This window comes from Oncorhynchus masou, chromosome 30 (assembly GCF_036934945.1).
Source record: "Oncorhynchus masou masou isolate Uvic2021 chromosome 30, UVic_Omas_1.1, whole genome shotgun sequence".
NCBI classification, from domain to species: domain Eukaryota; kingdom Metazoa; phylum Chordata; class Actinopteri; order Salmoniformes; family Salmonidae; genus Oncorhynchus; species Oncorhynchus masou.
In genome coordinates, this window is record NC_088241.1 from 14319508 (window position 1) to 14338566 (window position 19059).

General features: G+C 45.8%; 1 pseudogene; it reads left to right on the forward strand.

Annotated features, from left to right (window-relative positions):
- Positions 1–405: 405 nt before the first annotated feature.
- The window catches only part of LOC135521589 (dihydropyrimidinase-like), a 43846-nt pseudogene continuing 25192 nt past the window's right edge, over positions 406–19059 (forward strand).

Genomic DNA, 19059 nt, shown 5'->3' on the forward strand with positions numbered 1-19059 from the left:
ATTAGCCTTTTTAAATGATAAACTTGGATTAGCTAACACAACGTGCCATTTGAACACAGGAGTGATGGTTGCCGATAATGGGCCTCTATACGCCTATGTAGATATTACATAAAAAAATCTCCAGTTTCCAGCTACAATAGTAATTTACAACATGAACAATGTCTAACTGCATTTCTGATCAATTTTATGTTCTTTTAATGGACCAAAAATGTACAAAAAAATCAAAAACAAGGACATTTCCAAGTGATCCCAAACTTTTGAACGGTATAGTGCATATATAGATTTTTATTTATTTTACTTTTACCCATTTTTATCCCCAATTTCGTGGTATCCAATCGGTAGTTACAGTCTTGTCCCATCGTTGTAACTCCTTTACGGACTCGGGAGAGGTGAAGGTCGAGAGCCATGCGTCCTCCAAAACACGACCCTGCCAAGCCACACTGCTTCTTGACACACTGCTCGCTTAACCCAGAAGCCAGCCGCACCAGTGTGTCAGAGGAAACACCATCCACTTGGCAACCGTAGGCGGCAGTGTAGCCTAGTGGTTAGAGCATTGGACTAGTAACCGAAAGGTTGCAAGTTCGAATTCCCGAGCTGACAAGGTATGAAATCTGTCGTTCTGCCCCTGGACAGGCAGTTAACCCACTGTTCCTAACTGACTTGCCTAGTAAAATAAAGGTAAAATTAAAAAAAGGCAGCTTGCAGCCGCCTGGCCTGCCACAAGGAGTCACTAGTGCGCGATGGGACAAGGAAATCCTGGCCAAACCATCCCCTAACCTGACCGATGCTGGGCCAATTGTCCGCCCGGGTCTGTAGGGATGCCTCAAGCACTGCAATGCGTGGTTATCCATATATAAATCTATTTATATGTTGTTAATTATTATAGATAACTTTTCTTTGGAAAAATGCATCACAAATGCATTTAGTATTGTACAGATAGAAAGATTAAAAAAGTATTTATCCACAATTTGCTCTGAGCAAGTCCAGTCCTGGAGTGTCTTAACAAAATGAAATAAAAAATAGATCTGCGATATGTGAATATTTGCATAGTTAATGAGATCATCCTAATTTGCATATTTTAATAACATATTTCAGAAAAATTTAAAACACTTTGTGTGTGTGTGTCTACATTCAAATGGTAAAAATGTTAATTATAAAGATATAATTAAGGGCCTTAAATCAATGTGCTCGAGTTAACATGCATTAGCTTTTCCTTCTCAAAAGCAACTGTTTAGAGTATTCAGAGTTTGTTGATTGTGCTCTTCACAAGTCCTTAGTGTCAGCTCTAGCTATGGAAACACAACTTCCCCCAAAATAACACTACGTCTTACACCCCAAAAAGATTGGGACCCAGGCCAATATGTCATATTGAGAATGCCATATGCCATGTGTCATTCTCAAATTATCTCAAAGTTACTTTAAACCAAGTCATTGAACTCCCTTTCAGAGATTATTTGGTCACGGAATTTTGAAAAGTATGCTACTTGAGGGACATTGACTTACATCTAATATTAGTGGTTTAGGCAGTGGCTATTTTTAACCAAACCAAAGCATAGATTGCATTCTCTCCTTGTCCATAATCTGTCTACACTCTAACCCCAAACACAATATATAATAAACTCTAACCCTGCCCTCTGTAGCCAGACTGTTCTTACAGAAGGGACCACACCACCATGATCCTGGAATAAACCCTAACCCCCTTATCATCAACACCCCTATCTAAACAAGGAACCCTTGTGCCGCTCTACACCCTAACCCTGTCCTGTGTTTGTACAGGCTGCTCTGGCAGGACCACGGTCTGGTATTAAACAAACTTAAACCCTGTTCCGTGTATCTCTGTTTATGGAACCTAAACCCTGTTCCGTCTGTGAACAGTATCTCTATCCATTGAATTTAAACCGTGTTCCGTGTATCTCTATCCATTGAACCTAAACCCTGTTCTGTGTATCTCTGTCTATGGAACCTAAACCCTGTTCCGTGTATCTCTATCCATGGAACCTAAACCCTGTTCTGTGTATCTCTGTCTATGGAACCTAAACCCTGTTCCGTGTATCTCTATCCATGGAACCTAAACCCTGTTCCGTGTATCTCTATCCATGGACCCTAAACCCTGTTCTGTGTATCTTTATCTATGGAAACTAAAACATGTTCTGTGTATCTCTATCCATGGAACCTGAACCCTGTTCTGTGTATCTTTATCTATGGAACCTAAACCATGTTCCGTGTATTTTTATCTATGGAACCTAAACCCTGTTCCATGTATCTTTATCCAGGATGCCCTGGAAAGTGGCAGGAGGCACTATCATGATCCTTCTTCGCGTTGCTTGCATCTTGCCGAAGAACATCCCTTAGCCATGGTATATTGGCTATATATATCACACCTCCTCAGGCCTTATTGCTTAAATAACATCCCAACTGGAAATAGCATGTGGTAATAGACTCCATGGAGACCTGGGATGGACAGTATGTCAATACATGGTTTTTACAGAAATGTTTAGAGTCTTATCTCGCAGCATTGAAAAGAAAAGCACCCTAAACTAATTTGCTTTTTGCTAAACCCATTCTAGGTCAAAAAGGAAATGGCCAAAGAGAAAGGCCTCAACTCCTTCAAGATGTTCATGGCATAAAAGGATGTGTTCATACTTCAAAACCATGAGCTGAATGCTGCGTTTTCGCAATGCAAAGAGATTGGAGCCATAGCCCAGGTGCATGCAGAGAATGGAGACCTTATTGCAGAGGTATTCCAAAACATTTCTGACCACAACACAGTCAATATGGCTCCAACGTTTGCGAAGTTGCGTGACGGTTTGTACTGAACGAAACACATTGCCCCCAAATGGTACACACCGTTCTTCAACAGCCTTTGATGTAAGTTTGCTTCCATTTAGTGGGTGTTGAGGTGTGTCCTGATTAATTTAAGTGGGACCATTTGAAATCGTAAAAATTGTGTAGAAACCCATACGGTATTGCCTTCTGGGCCACCATAATCCCAATATTTAGTTTACTGGTCATTAATACATTATTTTGAAAGGGTGAGTCACACGTTCCTATTGACTGTCCACTCAGTGTGTAAGTATTCCAGAGGTCATTGGTTTAGGTTAATGTTTCATCCGGATGAGGACCAATAGACTAAAGAGGTGATGCATGCCATGTAAAACTAACCCTGTCCAAGCCATGCAAAACTAACCCTGTCCAAGCCATGCAAAACTAACCCTGTCCAAGCCATGTAAAACTAACCCTGTCCAAGCCATGTAAAACTAACCCTGTCCAAGCCATGTAAAACTAACCCTGTCCAAGCCATGCAAAACTAACCCTGTCCAAGCCATGCAAAACTAACCCTGTCCAAGCCATGTAAAACTAACCCTGTCCAAGCCATGCAAAACTAACCCTGTCCAAGCCATGCAAAACTAACCCTGTCCAAGCCATGCAAAACTAACCCTGTCCAAGCCATGCCATGCAAAACTAACCCTGTCCAAGCCATGTAAAACTAACCCTGTCCAAGCCATGCAAAACTAACCCTGTCCAAGCCATGTAAAACTGTCCAACATGTAAAACTAACCCTGTCCAAGCCATGCAAAACTAACCCTGTCCAAGCCCAAAACTAACCCTGTCCAAGCCATGCAAAACTAACCCTGTCCAAGCCATGCAAAACTAACCCTGTCCAAGCCATGCAAAACTAACCCTGTCCAAGCCATGCAAAACTAACCCTGTCCAAGCCATGCAAAACTAACCCTGTCCAAGCCATGCAAAACTAACCCTGTCCAAGCCATGCAAAACTAACCCTGTCCAAGTCATGTAAAACTAACCCTGTCCAAGCCATGTAAAACTAACCCTGTCCAAGCCATGCAAAACTAACCCTGTCCAAGCCATGCAAAACTAACCCTGTCCAAGCCATGCAAAAAAATGCAAAACTAACCCTGTCCAAGCCATGTAAAACTAACCCTGTCCAAGCCATGTAAAACTAACCCTGTCCAAGCCATGCATGCAAACTAACCCTGTCCAAGCCATGCAAAACTAACCCTGTCCAAGCCATGTAAAACTAACCCTGTCCAAGCCATGCAAAACTAACCCTGTCCAAGCCATGCAAAACTAACCAAAACTAACCCTGTCCAAGCCATGCAAAACTAACCCTGTCCAAGCCATGCAAAACTAACCCTGTCCAAGCCATGCAAAAATAACCCCGTCCAAGCCATGCAAAATAACACCTGTCCAAGCCATGCAAAACAAGCCATGCAAAACTAACCCTGTCCAAGCCATGCAAAACTAACCCTGTCCAAGCCATGCAAAACTAACCCTGTCCAAGCCATGCAAAACTAACCCTGTCCAGCCAGCCATGCAAAACTAACCCTGTCCAAGCCATAACCCTGTCCAAGCCAAAACTAACCCCGTCCAAGCCATGCAAAACTAACCCTGTCCAAGCCATACAAAACTCACTCTGTCCAAGCCATGCAAACCTAACCCTGTCCAAGCCATGCAAGCCCAACCCTGTCCAATCCATGCAAAACTAACCCTGTCCAAACCATGCTAAACAAACCCTGTCCAAGCCATGCAAAACTAACCCTGTCCAAGCCATGCAAAACTAACCCTGTCCAAGCCATGCAAAACTAACCCTGTCCAAGCCATGTAAAACTAACCCCGTCCAAGCCATGCAAAACTAACCCCGTCCAAGCCATGCTAAACAAACCCTGTCCAAGCCATGCAAAACTAACCCTGTCTAAGCAATGCAAAACTAACCCTGTCCAAGCCATGCAAAACTAACCCTGACCAAGCCATGCAAAACTAACCCTGTCTAAGCCATGCAAAACTAACCCTGTCGAAGCCATGCAAAACTAACCCTGTCCAAGCCATGCAAAACTAACCCTGTCCAAGCCATGCACAACTAACCCTGTCCAAGCCATGCAAAACTAACCCTGTCCAAGCCATGCTAAACAAACCCTGTCCAAGTCATGCAAAACTAACCCTGTCCAAGCCATGCACAACAAAGTCTGTCCAAGCCATGCAAAATGATCACGGTCCAAGCCATGCAAAACTAACCCTGTCCAAGCCATGCAAAACTAACCCTGTCCAAGCCATGCAAAACTAAGCCCGTCCAAGCCATGCAAAACTAACCCTGTCTAAGCCATGTAAAACTCACCCTGTCCAAGCCATGCAAAACTAACCCTGTCCGAGCCATGTAAAACTAACCCTGTCCAAGCCATGCAAAACTACCCTGTCCAAGCCATGCTAAACAAACCCTGTCCAAGTCATGCAAAACTAACCCTGTCCAAGCCATGCAAAACTAACCTTGTCCAAGCCATGAAAAATAACCCTGTCCAAACCATGCTAAACAAACCCTGTCCAAGCCATGCAAAACTAACCCTGTCCAAGCCATGCAAAACTAACCCTGTCTAAATCTTGCAAAACTAACCCTGTCCAAGCCATGCAAAACTAACCCCGTCCAAGCCATGCAAAACTAACCTTGTCCAAGCCATGAAAAATAACCCTGTCCAAACCATGCTAAACAAACCCTGTCCAAGCCATGCAAAACTAACCCTGTCCAAGCCATGCTAAACAAACCCTGTCCAAGTCATGCAAAACTAACCCTGTCCAAGCCATGCACAACGAACCCTGTCCAAGCCATGCAAACCCCCAAGCCATGCAAAATTATCACCGTCCAAGCCATGCAAAACTAACCCTGTCCAAGCCATGCAAAACTAACCATGTCCAAGCCATGCAAAACTAACCCTGTCCAAGCCATGCAAAACTAACCCTGTCCAAGCCATGCACAACTAACCCTGTCCAAGCCATGCAAAACTAACCCTGTCCAAGCCATGCTAAACAAACCCTGTCCAAGTCATGCAAAACTAACCCTGTCCAAGCCATGCACAACAAAGTCTGTCCAAGCCATGCAAAATGATCACGGTCCAAGCCATGCAAAACTAACCCTGTCCAAGCCATGCAAAACTAACCCTGTCCAAGCCATGCAAAACTAACCCCGTCCAAGCCATGTAAAACTAACCCCGTCCAAGCCATGCAAAACTAACCCTGTCCAAGACATGCAAAACTAACCCCGTCCAAGCCATGCACAACTTACCCTGTCCAAGCCATGCAAAACTAACCCTGTCCAAGCCATGTAAAACTAACCCTGTCCAAGCCATGCAAAACTAACCCTGTCCAAGCCATGCAAAACTAACCCTGTCCAAGCCATGCAAAACTAACCCTGTCCAAGCCATGCTAAACAAACCCTGTCCAAGCCATGCAAAACTAACCCTGTCCAAGCCCAAAACTAACCCTGTCCAAGCCATGCAAAACTAACCCTGTCAAACCATGCAAAACTAACCCTGTCCAAGCCATGCAAAACTAACCCTGTCCAAGCCATGCTAAAACAAACCCTGTCCAAGTCATGCAAAACTAACCCTGTCCAAGCCATGCAAACAAACCCTGTCCAAGCCATGCAAAATGCAAAGCCATGCAAAACGAACCCTGTCCAAGCCATGCAAAACTAACCCTGTCCAAGCCATGCAAAACTAAGCCTGTCCAAGCCATGCAAAACTAACCCTGTCTAAGCCATCAAAACTAAGCCTGTCCAAGCCATGCAAAACTAACCCTGTCTAAGTCATGTTAAACTAACCCTGTCCAAGCCATGCAAAACTAACCCCGTCCAAGCCATGCACAACTTACCCTGTCCAAGCCATTTAAAACTAACCCTGTCCAAGCCATGTAAAACTAACCCTGTCCAAGCCATGCAAAACTAACCCTGTCCAAGCCATGCACAACTAACCCTGTCCAAGCCATGCAAAACTAAAACTGTCCGAGCCATGTAAAACTAACCCTGTCCAAGCCATGTAAAACTAACCCTGTCCAAGCCATGCAAAACTAACCTTGTCCAAGCCATGCAAAACTAAACCTGTCCAAGCCATGCTAAACAAACCCTGTCCAAGTCATGCAAAAATAACCCTGTCCAAGCCATGCAAAACTAACCCTATCTAAGCCATGCAAAACCAACCCTGTACAAGCCATGCAAAAGGATCCCCGTCCAAGCCATGCAAAATGAACACCGTCCAAGCCATGCAAAACTAACCCTGTCCAAGCCATGCAAAACTAACCCTGTCCAAGCCATGCAAAACAAACCCTGTCCAAGCCATGCAAAACAAACCCTGTCCAAGCCATGCTAAACAAACCCTGTCCAAGTCATTCAAAACTAACCCTGTCCAAGCCATGCACAACGAACCCTGTCCAAGCCATGCAAAATTATCACCGTCCAAGCCATGCAAAACTAACCCTGTCCAAGCCATGCAAAACTAACCATGTCCAAGCCATGCAAAACTAAGCCTGTCCAAGCCATGCAAAACTAACCCTGTCTAAGTCATGTAAAACTAACCCTGTCCAAGCCATGCAAAACTAACCCTGTCCAAGCCATGTAAAACTAACTCCGTCCAAGCCATGCAAAACTACCCTGTCCAAGCCATGCTAAACAAACCCTGTCCAAGTCATGCAAAACTAACCCTGTCCAAGCCATGCAAAACTAACCCTGTCCAAGCCATGAAAAATAACCCTGTCCAAACCATGCTAAACAAACCCTGTCCAAGCCATGCAAAACTAACCCTGTCCAAGCCATGCAAAACTAACCCTGTCTAAATCTTGCAAAACTAACCCTGTCCAAGCCATGCAAAACTAACCCCGTCCAAGCCATGCAAAACTAACCCCGTCCAAGCCATGCTAAACAAACCCTGTCCAAGCCATGCAAAACTAACCCTGTCTAAGCAATGCAAAACTAACCCTGTCCAAGCCATGCAAAACTAACCCTGACCAAGCCATGCAAAACCAACCCTGTCTAAGCCATGCAAAACTAACCCTGTCCAAGCCATGCAAAACTAACCCTGTCCAAGCCATGCAAAACTAACCCTGTCCAAGCCATGCACAACTAACCCTGTCCAAGCCATGCAAAACTAACCCTGTCCAAGCCATGCTAAACAAACCCTGTCCAAGTCATGCAAAACTAACCCTGTCCAAGCCATGCACAACGAACCCTGTCCAAGCCATGCAAAATTATCACCGTCCAAGCCATGCAAAACTAACCCTGTCCAAGCCATGCAAAACTAACCATGTCCAAGCCATGCAAAACTAAGCCTGTCCAAGCCATGCAAAACTAACCCTGTCTAAGTCATGTAAAACTAACCCTGTCCAAGCCATGCAAAACTAACCCTGTCCAAGCCATGTAAAACTAACCCTGTCCAAGCCATGCAAAACTAACCCTGTCCAAGCCATGCTAAACAAACCCTGTCCAAGTCATGCAAAACTAACCCTGTCCAAGCCATGCAAAACTAACCTTGTCCAAGCCATGAAAAATAACCCTGTCCAATCCATGCTAAACTAACCCTGTCCAAGCCATGCAAAACTAACCCTGTCCAAGCCATGCAAAACTAACCCTGTCCAAGTAACCCTGTCCAAGCCATGCAAAACTAACCCTGTCCAAGCCATGCAAAACTAACCCTGTCCAAGCCATGCAAAACTAACCCCCCGTCCAAGCCATGCAAAACTAACCCTGTCCAAGCCATGCAAAACTAACCCTGTCCAAGCCATACAAAACTCACTCTGTCCAAGCCATGCAAACCTAACCCTGTCCAAGCCATGCAAGCCCAACCCTGTCCAATCCATGCAAAACTAACCCTGTCCAAACCATGCTAAACAAACCCTGTCCAAGTCATGCAAAACTAACCCTGTCCAAGCCATGCAAAACTAACCCTATCCAAGCCATGCAAAACTAACCCTGTCTAAAACTTGCAAAACTAACCCTGTCCAAGCCATGCAAAACTAAATGCACAACTAACCCTGTCCAAGCCATGCTAAAGCCATGTAAAACTAACCCTGTCCAAGCCATGTAAAACTAATCCTGTCCAAGCCATGCAAAACTAACCTTGTCCAAGCCATGCAAAACTAACCCTGTCCAAGCCATGCAAAACTAACCCTGTCGAAGCCATGCAAAACTAACCCTGTCCCATGCAAAACTAACCCTGTCCAAGCCATGCAAAACTAACCCTGTCCAAGCCATGCAAAACTAACCCTGTCTAAACCATGCAAACCTAACCCTGTCCAATCCTGTCCAAGCCATGCAAAACTAACCCTGTCCAAGCCATGTAAAACTAACCCTGTCCAAACTAACAAAACACCTGTCCAAGCCATGCAAAACTAACCCTGTCCAAGCCATGCTAAAAAACTAACCCTGTCAGTCCAAGCAATGCAAAACTAACCCTGTCCAAGCCATGCAAACTAACCCTGTAACCCTGTCCAAGCCATGCAAAACTAACCCTGTCCAAGCCATGCTAAACACTAACCCTGTCCAAGCCATGCAAAACTAACCCTGTCCAAGCCATGCAAAACAAACCCTGTCCAAGCCATGCTAAAACTAACCCTGTCCAAGCCATGCAAAACTAACCCTGTCCAAGCCATGCAAAACTAACCCTGTCCAAGCCATCAAAATTATCTAACCCTGTCCAAGCCATGCAAAACTAACCCTGTCCAAGCCATGCAAAACTAACCATGTCCAAGCCATGCAAAACTAACCCTGTCCAAGCCATGCAAAACTAACCCTGTCTAAGTCATTTAAAACTAACCCTGTCCAAGCCATGCAAAACTAACCCTGTCCAAGCCATGCTAACCCGTCCAAGCCATGCAAAACTACCCCCAAGTGTCCAAGTCCAAGTCATGCAAAACTAAAACTAACCCTGTCCAAGCCATGCAAAAATAACCCTGTCCAAACCATGCAAAACTAACCCTGTCCAAGCCATGCAAAACTAACCCTATCCAAGCCATGCAAAACTAACCCTGTCTAAGACTTGCAAAACTAACACTGTCCAAGCCATGCAAAACTAACCCTGTCCAAGCCATTAAAAACTAACCCGTCCAAGCCATGCAAAACTAACCCCGTCTAAACAAGCCATGCTAAACAAACCCTGTCCAAGCCATGCAAAACTAACCCTGTCTAAGCAATGCAAAACTAACCCTGTCCAAGCCATGCAAAACTAACCCTGACCAAGCCATGCAAAACTAACCCTGTCTAAGCCATGCAAAACTAACCCTGTCCAAGCCATGCAAACCTAACCCTGTCCAAGCCATGCAAGACCAACCCTGTCCAATCCATGCAAAACTAACCCTGTCCAAGCCATGCTAAACAAACCCTGTCCAAGTCATGCAAAACTAACCCTGTCCAAGCCATGCAAAACTAACCCTGTCCAAGCCATGCAAAACAAACCCTGTCCAAGTCATGCAAAACTAACCCTGTCCAAGCCATACAAAACTAACCCTGTCCAAGCCATGCAAACCTAACCCTGTCCAAGCCATGCAAAACTAACCCTGTCCAAGCCATGCAAAACTAACCCTGTCCAAGCCATGCAAAACTAACCCTGTCTAAACCATGCAAAACTAACCCTGTCCAAGCCATGCAAAACTAACCCTGTCCAAGCCATGTAAAACTAACCCTGTCCAAGCCATGCAAAACTAACCCTGTCCAAGCCATGCAAAACTAACCCTGTCAGAGCAATGCAAAACTAACCCTGTCTAAGCCATGCAAAACTAACCCTGTCCAAGCCATGCTAAACAAACCCTGTCCAAGTCATGCAAAACTAACCCTGTCCAAGCCATGCAAAACTAACCCTGTCCAAGCCATGGAAAATAACCCTGTCCAAGCCATGCAAAACTAACCCTGTCCAAGCCATGCAAAACTAACCCTGTCCAAGCCATGCAAAACTAACCCTGTCCAAGCCATGCACAACTAACCCTGTCCAAGCCATGCAAAACTAACCCTGTCCAAGCCATGCAAAACTAACCCTGTCCAAGCCATGCAAAACTAACCCTGTCCAAGCCATGCAAAACTAACCCTGTCCAAGCCATGCAAAACTAACCCTGTCCAAGCCATGTTAAACTAACCCTGTCCAAGCCATTAAAACTAACCCTGTCCAAGCCATGCAAAACTAACCCTGTCCAAGCCATGTAAAACTAACCCTGTCCAAGCCAATGCAAAACTAACCCTGTCCAAGCCATGCAAACTAACCCTGTCCAAGCCATGCAAAACTAACCCTGTCCAAGCCATGCAAAACTAACCCCGTCCAAGCCATGCAAAACTAACCCTGTCTAAGTCATGTTAAACTAACCCTGTCCAAGCCAAAACTAACCCTGTCCAAGCCATGTAAAACTAACCCTGTCCAAGCCATGTAAAACTAACTCTGTCTAAGCCATGCAAAACTAACCCTGTCCAAGCCATGCAAACTAACCCTGTCCAAGCCATGCAAAACTAACCCTGTCCATGCCATGCACAACTTACCCTGTCCGAGCCATGTAAAACTAACCCTGTCGAAGCCATGTAAAACTAACCTTGTCCATGCCATGCTAAACAAACCCTGTCCAAGTCATGCAAAACTAAACCTGTCCATGCCATGCTAAACAAACCCTGTCCAAGTCATGCAAAACTAACCCTGTCCAAGCCATGCAAAACTAACCCTGTCCAAGCCATGCAAAACTAACCCTATCTAAGCCATGCAAAACCAACCCTGTACAAGCCATGCAAAAGGATCTCCGTCCAAGCCATGCAAAATGAACACCGTCCAAGCCATGCAAAACTAACCCTGTCCAAGCCATGCAAAACTAACCCTGTCCAAGCCATGCAAAACAAACCCTGTCCAAGCCATGCAAAACAAACCCTGTCCAAGCCATGCTAAACAAACCCTGTCCAATTCATGCAAAACTAACCCTGTCCAAGCCATGCACAACGAACCCTGTCCAAGCCATGCAAAATTATCACCGTCCAAGCCATGCAAAACTACCCTGTCCAAGCCATGCTAAACAAACCCTGTCCCATGCAAAACTAACCCTGTCCAAGCCATGCAAAACTAACCTGTCCAAGCCATGTAAAACTAACCCTGTCCAAACCATGCTAAACAAACCCTGTCCAAGCCATGCAAAACTAACCCTGTCCAAGCCATGCAAAACTAACCCTATCCAAGCCATGCAAAACTAACCCTGTCTAAAACTTGCAAAACTAACCCTGTCCAAGCCATGCAAAACTAACCCTGTCCAAGCCATTTAAAACTAACCCCGTCCAAGCCATGCAAAACTAACCCCGTCCAAGCCATGCAAAACAAACCCTGTCCAAGCCATGCAAAAGGCAAAAAACCCTGTCCAAGCCATGCAAAATAACCCTGTCCAAGCCATGCAAAAAACTAACCCTGTCCAAGCCATGCAAAACTAACCCTGTCCAAGCCATGCAAAACTAACCCTGTCCAAGCCATGCAAAACTAACCCTGTCCAAGCCATGCAAAACTAACCCTGTCCAAGCCATGCAAAACTAACCCTGTCCAAGCCATGCAAAACTAACCCTGTCCAAGCCATGCCCCTGTCCAAGCCATGCAAAACTACCCTGTCCAAGCCATGCTAAACAAACCCTGTCCAAGTCATGCAAAACTAACCCTGTCCAAGCCATGCAAAACTAACCTTGTCCAAGCCATGGAAAATAACCCTGTCCAAACCATGCTAAACAAACCCTGTCCAAGTCATGCAAAACTAACCCTGTCCAAGCCATGCAAAACTAACCCTGTCCAAGCCATGCAAAACTAACCCTGTCCAAGCCATTTAAAACTAACCCCGTCCAAGCCATGCAAAACTAACCCTGTCCAAGCCATGCAAAACTAACCCTGTCCAAGCCATGCAAAACTAACCCTGTCCAAGCCATGCAAAACTAACCCTGTCCAAGCCATGCAAAACTAACCCTGTCCAAGCCATGCAAAACTAACCCTGTCCAAGCCATGCAAAACTACCCCCCCCCCAAGCCATGCAAAACTAACCCTGTCTAAGCCATGTAAAACTCACCCTGTCCAAGCCATGTAAAACTAACCCTGTCCGAGCCATGTAAAACTAACCCCGTCCAAGCCATGTAAAACTAACCATGTCCAAGCCATGCAAAACTAACCCTGTCCAAGCCTAACCCTGTCCAAGCCATGCAAAACTAACCCTGTCCAAGCCATGCAAAACCCTGTCCAAGCCATGCAAAACTAACCCTGTCCAAGCCATGCAAAACTAACCCTGTCTAAGCCATGCAAAACTAACCCTGTCCAAGCCATGTAAAACTCACCCTGTCCAAGCCATGCAAAACTAACCCTGTCCAAGCCATGTAAAACTAACCCCGTCCAAGCCATGCAAAACTAACCCTGTCCAAGCCATGCACAAACTACCCTGTCCAAGCCATGCAAAACTAACCCTGTCCAAGCCATGCAAAACTAAAACTAACCCTGTCCAAGCCATGTAAAACTAACCCTGTCCAAGCCATGCAAAACTAACCTTGTCCTGTCCTAAACAAACCCTGTCCAAGCCATGCAAAACTAACCCTGTCCAAGCCATGCAAAACTAACCCTGTCCAAGCCATGCAAAACTAACCCTGTCCAAGCCATGCAAAACTAACCCCTGTCCTAACCCTGTCCAAGCCATGCAAAACTAACCCTGTCCAAGCCATGCAAAAAACCCTGTCAAGATCTAACCCTGTCCAAGCCATGCAAAATAACACCTGTCCAAGCCATGCAAAACTAACCCTGTCCAAGCCATGCAAAACTAACCCTGTCCAAGCCATGCAAAACAAACCCTGTCCAAGCCATGCAAAACAAACCCTGTCCAAGCCATGCTAAACAAACATGCAAAACTAACCCTGTCCAAGCCATGCACAACTAACCCTGTCCAAGCCATGCAAAACTAACCCTGTCCAAGCCATGTCCAAGCCATGCAAAACTAACCCTGTCCAAGCCATGCTAAACAAACCCTGTGTAATGCAAAACTAACCCTGTCCAAGCCATGCAAAACTAACCCTGTCCAAGCCATGCAAAATAACCCTGTCCAAGCCACTAAACAAACCCTGTCCAAGCCATGCAAAACTAACCCTGTCCAAGCCATGCAAAACTAACCCTGTCCAAGCCATGCAAAACTAACCCTGTCCAAGCCATGCAAAACTAACCCTGTCCAAGCCATGCAAAACTAACCCTGTCCAAGCCATTTAAAACTAACCCTGTCCAAGCCAGCCATGCAAAACTAACCCTGTCCAAGCCATGCAAAAAACCCTGTACAAGCCATGCCTGTCCAAGCCATGCAAATTGAACACCGTCCAAGCCATGCAAAACTAACACTGTCCAAGCCATGCAAAACTAACCCCCCCACCAAGCCATGCAAAACAAACCCTGTCCAAGCCATGCAAAACAAACCCTGTCCAAGCCATGCAAAACCAACCCTGTCCAAGCCATGCAAAACGAACCCTGGCCAATCCATGCAAAACTAACCCTGTCCAAGCCATGCAAAACTAACCCTGTCCAAGCCATGCAAAACTAACCCTGTTCAAGCCATGCAAACAAACCCTATCTAAGGCATGCAAAACTAACCCTGTCCAAGCCATGCAAAACTAACCCTGTCCAATCCATGCAAAAATAACCCTGTCCAAACCATGCTAAACAAACCCTGTCCAAGCCATGCAAAACTAACCCTGTCCAAGCCATGCAAAACTAACCCTGTCCAAGCCATGCAAAACTAACCCTGTCCAAGCCATGCAAAACTAACCCTGTCCAAGCCATGCAAAACTAACCCTGTCTAAAGCCATGCAAACTAACCCTGTCCAAGCCATGCAAAACTAACCCTGTCCAAGCCATGCCATGCAAAACTAACCCTGTCCAAGCCATGCAAAACTAACCCTGTCCAAGCCATGTAAAACTAACCCTGTCAAGCAATGCAAAACTAACCCTGTCCAAACCATGCACAACTAACCCTGTCCAAGCCATGCTAAACAAAATGCAAAACTAACCCTGTCCAAGCCATGCAAAACAAACCCTCAGTCCAAGCCATGCAAAATGAACACCGTCCAAGCCATGCAAAACTAACCCTGTCCAAGCCATGCAAAACTAACCCTGTCCAAGCCATGCAAAACTAACCCCCCCAAGCCATGCAAAACTAACCCCGTCCAAGCCATGCAAAACTAACCCTGTCCAAGCCATACAAAACTCACTCTGTCCAAGCCATGCAAACCTAACCCTGTCCAAGCCATGCAAGCCCAACCCTGTCCAATCCATGCAAAACTAACCCTGTCTAAGTCATGTTAAACTAACCCTGTCCAAGCCATGCAAAACTAACCCCGTCCAAGCCATGCACAACTTACCCTGTCCAAGCCATTTAAAACTAACCCTGTCCAAGCCATGTAAAACTAACCCTGTCCAAGCCATGCAAAACAAAACTAACCCTGTCAAGCCATGCAAAACTAACCCTGTCCCATGCAAAACTAACCCTGTCCAAGCCATGCAAAACTAACCCTGTCTAAGTCAAGCCATGCAAAACTAACCCTGTCCAAGCCATTTAAAACTAACCCTGTCCAAGCCATGCCTAAACTAACCCTGTCCAAGCCATGCAAAACTAACCCCTGTCTAAGCCATGCAAAACTAACCCTGTCCAAGCCATGCACAACTAACCCTGTCCAAGCCATGCAAAACTAACCCTGTCCAAGCCATGCAAACAACTTGCAAAACTAACCCTGTCCAAGCCATGCAAAATAAAACTAACCCTGTCCAAGCCATGCAAAACTAAAGCCATGCAAAACTAACCTGTCCAAGCCATGCAAAACTAAACAAACCCTGTCCAAGCCATGCAAAACTAACCCTGTCCATGCCATGTCCAAAAAAAACCCTGTCCAAGCCATGCAAAACTAACCCTGTCCAAGCCATGCAAAACTAACCCTGTCCAAGCCATGCAAAACTAACCCTGTATCTAAGCCATGCAAAACCAACCCTGTCCAAGCCATGCAAAAAAGGATCTCCGTCCAAGCCATGCAAAATAACACTGTCCAAGCCATGCAAAACTAACCCTGTCCAAGCCATGCAAAACTAACCCTGTCCAAGCCATGCAAAACAAACCCTGTCCAAGCCATGCAAAACAAACCCTGTCCAAGCCATGCAAAACAAACCCTGTCCAAGCCATGCAAAACTAACCCTGTCCAAGCCATGCACAACGAACCCTGTCCAAGCCATGCAAAATTATCACCGTCCAAGCCATGCAAAACTAACCCTGTCCAAGCCATGCTAAACAAACCCTGTCCAAGTCATGCAAAACTAACCCTGTCCAAGCCATGCAAAACTAACCTTGTCCAAGCCATGGAAAATAACCCTGTCCAAACCATGCTAAACAAACCCTGTCCAAGTCATGCAAAACTAACCCTGTCCAAGCCATGCAAAACTAACCCTGTCCAAGCCATGCAAAACTAACCCTGTCTAAATCTTGCAAAACTAACCCTGTCAAGCCATGCAAAACTAACCCTGTCCAAGCCATTTAAAACTAACCCCGTCCAAGCCATGCAAAACTAACCCCGTCCAAGCCATGCAAAACCAACCCTGTACAAGCCATGCAAAAGGATCTCCGTCCAAGCCATGCAAAATGAACACCGTCCAAGCCATGCAAAACTAACCCTGTCCAAGCCATGCAAAACTAACCCTGTCCAAGCCATGCAAAACAAACCCTGTCCAAGCCATGCAAAACAAACCCTGTCCAAGCCATGCTAAACAAACCCTGTCCAATTCATGCAAAACTAACCCTGTCCAAGCCATGCACAAAACCCTGTCCAAGCCATGCAAAAAATTATCTAACCTGTCCAAGCCATGCAAAACTAACCCTGTCCAAGCCATGCTAAACAAACCCTGTCCAAGTCATGCAAAACTAACCCTGTCCAAGCCATGCAAAACTAACCTGTCCAAGCCATGGAAAATAACCCTGTCCAAACCATGCTAAACAAACCCTGTCCAAGCCATCATGCAAAACTAACCCTGTCCAAGCCATGCAAAACTAACCCTGTCCCAAAACTAACCCTGTCCAAGCCATTAAAACTAACCCTGTCCAAGCCATGCAAAACTAACCCTGTCCAAGCCATGCTAAAAAACCCTGTCCAAGCCATGCAAAACTAACCCTGTCCAAGCCATGCAAAACTAACCCTGTCCAAGCCATGCAAAACTAACCCTGTCCAAGCCATGCAAAACTAACCCTGTCTAAATCTTGCAAAACTAACCCTGTCCAAGCCATTTAAAACTAACCCCGTCCAAGCCATGCAAAACTAACCCTGTCCAAGCCATGGAAAATAACCCTGTCCAAGCCATGCAAAACTAACCCTGTCCAAGTCTAAATCTTGCAAAACTAACCCTGTCCAAGCCATTTAAAACTAACCCCCGTCCAAGCCATGCAAAACTAACCCCGTCCAAGCCATGCTAAACAAACCCTGTCCAAGCCATGCAAAACTAACCCTGTCCAAGCCATGCAAAACTAACCCTGTCCAAGCCATTTAAAACTAACCTGTCCAAGCCATGCAAAACTAACCCTGTCCAAGCCATGCTAAACAAACCCTGTCCAAGCCATGCAAAACTAACCCTGTCCAAGCCATGCAAAACTAACCCTGTCCAAGCCATGCAAAACTAACCCTGTCCAAGCCATGCAAAACTAACCCTGTCCAAGCCATGCTAAACAAACCCTGTCCAAGTCATGCAAAACTAACCCTGTCCAAGCCATGCAAAACTAACCCTGTCCAAGCCATGCAAAACTAACCCTATCTAAGCCATGCAAAACCAACCCTGTACAAGCCATGCAAAAGGATCCCCGTCCAAGCCATGCAAAATGAACACCGTCCAAGCCATGCAAAACTAACCCTGTCCAAGCCATGCAAAACTAACCCTGTCCAAGCCATGCAAAACTAACCCTGTCCAAGCCATGCAAAACTAACCCTGTCCAAGCCATGCTAAACAAACCCTGTCCAAGCCATGCAAAACTAACCCTGTCCAAGCCATGCTAAACAAACCCTGTCCAAGTCATGCAAAACTAACCCTGTCCAAGCCATGCAAAACTAACCCTGTCCAAGCCATGCAAAATTATCACCCTGTCCAAGCCATGCAAAAAACCCTGTCCAAACCTAACCCTGTCCAAGCCATGCAAAAAACTGTAAGCCTGTCCAAGCCATGCAAAACTAACCCTGTCTAAGTCATGTAAAACTAACCCTGTCCAAGCCATGCAAAACTACCTGTCCAAGCCATGTAAAACTAACTCCGTCCAAGCCATGCAAAACTACCCTGTCCAAGCCATGCTAAACAAACCCTGTCCAAGTCATGCAAAACTAACCCTGTCCAAGCCATGCAAAACTAACCCCGTCCAAGCCATGCTAAACAAACCCTGTCCAAGCCATGCAAAACTAACCCTGTCCAAGCCATGCAAAACTAACCCTGTCCAAGCCATGCAAAACTAACCCTGTCGAAGCCATGCAAAACTAACCCTGTCCAAGCCATGCAAAACTAACCCTGTCCAAGCCATGGAAAATAACCCTGTCCAAGCCATGCAAAACTAACCCTGTCTAAATCTTGCAAAAAACCCTGTCCAACCCTGAACCCTGTCCAAGCCATTTAAAACTAACCCTGTCCAAGCCATGCAAAACTAACCCTGTCCAAGCCATGGAAAATAACCCTGTCCAAGCCATGCAAAACTAACCCTGTCTAAAGCCATGCAAAACTAACCCTGTCCAAGCCATTTAAAACTAACCCTGTCAAGCCTGTCCAAGCCATGCAAAACTAACCCTGTCCAAGCCATGCAAAACAAACCCTGTCCAAGCCATGCAAAACTAACCCTGTCCAAGCCATGCAAAACTAACCCTGTCCAAGCCATAACCCTTAAAACTAACCCCGTCCAAGCCATGCAAAACTAACCCTGTCCAAGCCATGCTAAACAAACCCTGTCCAAGCCATGCAAAAAACTAACCCTGTCCAAGCCATGCAAAACTAACCCTGTCCAAACCATGCAACCCTAACCCTGTCCAAGCCATGCAAAACTAACCCTGTCCAAGCCATGCAAAACTAACCCTGTCCAAGCCATGCAAAACTAACCCTGTCCAAGCCATGCAAAACTAACCCTGTCCAAGCCATGCAAAACTAACCCTACCCTGTCTAAGCCATGCAAAACCAACCCTGTACAAGCCATGCAAAAACTAACCCGTCCAAGCCATGCAAAATGAACACCGTCCAAGCCATGCAAAACTAACCCTGT